Source organism: Panicum virgatum, chromosome 4N (assembly GCF_016808335.1).
Source record: "Panicum virgatum strain AP13 chromosome 4N, P.virgatum_v5, whole genome shotgun sequence".
NCBI lineage: Eukaryota > Viridiplantae > Streptophyta > Magnoliopsida > Poales > Poaceae > Panicum > Panicum virgatum.
The window spans coordinates 43642899-43645508 of NC_053148.1; the positions used below are offsets into that span (position 1 = coordinate 43642899).

The 2610-nt window shown below is 39.1% G+C and overlaps 1 long non-coding RNA gene across 1 annotated transcript; it reads left to right on the plus strand.

Annotated features, from left to right (window-relative positions):
* Window positions 1–332: 332 nt before the first annotated feature.
* On the plus strand, window positions 333–1626 carry LOC120668543. The gene is made up of 3 exons (XR_005672477.1): window positions 333–760; window positions 939–1011; window positions 1269–1626. It is a non-coding gene; the product is annotated as an uncharacterized LOC120668543 (long non-coding RNA).
* Window positions 1627–2610: the final 984 nt, after the last annotated feature.

The following is a 2610-nucleotide window of genomic DNA, read 5'->3' on the forward strand; positions in this document are numbered from 1 at the left end:
CCTGCAGTGCAGGGCCAGCTGGTTAGGATGATTTTTTGAAGGAAATTGTTAGGGTGATATGTGTTCTATTTTTAGATAATCATATATAATATATTATACACTAACTAACTAATTTCTTCTTTCATTCATAAGTTTAGTTGGATCTTCTTCCTATGGTTTAGTTGGTATTTGTTGAATTAATACTATATTTGACATTCATTTTGGCCGTAACATAACATAACAAATTATGCCCCACCTAAATTTCTTGACGAGCTCCGCCACTGCATGAAGCGAAGCATGACCTTGAAGGTCGCCGGCGCGATGTCATGCAAGGTGATGGATGGCATGCTGGCATCAGCCATGGAGCCCAGTAGCTGTGCCTTGAAGACCGGCGAGCGGGCAGCGAGCACAGCCCGGTGAGCGGGGAACTCCTCGCCATCGAGGACGAAGGTAACATCAGAGCCGCCGCCGTCCGGGCACTCCAGCAAGCGCCCAAGATGGCTCCCAATGTCGGGGGGTGGCACGTCCAAGGGGTCCTTCTGCAAAACTTTGATCCTGCACGCGATTGTGAAGGAGCCATTGGTCACGTAGAGTGACTTGAGGACCCTTCGCAGTACGAATTGATGCCAGCCCCAATTTTCAGCAGCGCCGTAAACACGCACGCACATGCTTCTTGTGACGACTGCTAGCTCTAATACAACTGTTCTTAACTTGATCACTGATTACATACAGAATAATCAAGCTGGTGAAGCGGATCACTTTGGAGGATGCTCAAGTGGAGGTACTTGTCACTGCATTTTTTTTTCTTAAGATGCATAAACTGCTTAATGCTCTAAATCTTTCCATACATAACCTTGAGTTATGTGTTTATGATATTGATAATTGGGTTTTGTATTATTTTGTGAATTGAGATACTATTATTTCTCATTGAATCTGATATGCTAATTGTATTACCACAGAGACGAAAATGTACCCGCTTCATCTATTCAAAAGTACCTTGTGTAGAAGCTCAGTCTTCCAAGTGAGTCTGAGGTGAGATACGAGTCCTGAGTGTCTTGTGCTATCTGGATTCTGGAGTGATGTGCGAAACTTGAAAATTTTAGCTTCCCTCAAGTTTTTCCCCCATATGCAAATCATACATGGCATTGCATATCTTAAGCTGTTCTTTGTAGTTTACTTGATGGTACCTTAGCACAATCATTTTCACCCTGTAGACATATCCTTCCATTCTTTTTAGTATAGCTGCAATGTTATGCTCTAATACTATTTGTTTATTTTGTCTTTTGCAGTGGCGATGAGTCTCCTGAAGATGCGCACAAGACAGTGCTTATACTTTTAGTTGGGAGTTGAATCAGTAGATAAGATTCAATTGTTTTGCGCTACTTGTCTTTACAATACTTGATTCAGTGCATGTCTAGCTAGATTGTATGGTGCCTACTAAGGTGGTACTGATTTTAATGTTTTAAGCCCACTATGGTGATTATTCTAATGCACAGACATTACTGGATGTGTGCACCAAAATAAGATCTCAACTTTGTACGAGGACTGCATTTGTAATGTATACAGTGGATAAAGAATGTGAATTTGTGATGTAAAAAATGGATAAAACATGTGTATATGTGATGTATATAAGGGTACATTGTGCCCTCCTTTTTTTTTCTTTTTTTAATTCATCATAGGAGACACTGGTTAACAACCCGCATCTCCTATGTGAAGTTAAAGGAGACGCCGGTTAAGAACCCATGTCTTCTATGTGAGGGTCATAGGAGAGACAGGTTGTTTACCCGCGTCTCCTATGTAAGAGTCATTGGAGACACTAGTTTGTAAAAACGCGTCTCCAATGACCCCTCTCACAGGAGATGCGGTTTTTCGCGTCTCCTATGATTTCACATCGGAGACGCAAATTTGAAGATGCAAAAAAATGCGTCTTCTATGTGAGTTAACCAGCGTCTCCTATGATGCTTTCTTACATAGTGTCAACCTAGCTTCTAATCACCACAAAAAAAAGAATATGATGGCATAAATGCAACAAAGTAATTTTATTTGGAGCATGCGTTTTGAAAAAAAAATCAATCTATTAACTATGTGTTAGTAAAAGTTTAAAAGATTGTGAAACTCATTGCATTATTTGTGTTTCTTATTCACATATCAAAACAATGATAGAAATAGCCCGCTATTAGTTTTTTTAGGAGATCTACTGCTACGCTACACATTTGTCTAATGTCTACTACATCCACTAAAAAGGTTTTACAAGATATAGCGGTGCTAAATGTCCATTGAAGTGGCTTCTACGAGATTTAGCAGCACCAAATATCAAGTTGCTAGTAGATTTTAGGGGTGCCATTCGCTCAAAGATGCAATCATAAGAACCGATACAACTAAATGAACGTAGTGTGGACCCTAGACAACGTAGCATGGGTAACGTTGGGCGGTTAAGAGAGATGTTAGAGTTTATTTTTTGGTGTTAGACCAATAATGCATGGTTCTATTACAAAGCACAGGCATATGTTATATTCCCTTAGTTTCAAATTATAAGATGTTTTTCTTTTTATATATACTATCAATTTTATTATGCTAGAAAAGTAAAAATATTTTATAATTTATAAAGGAGGGAACGATCAAATTAAGATG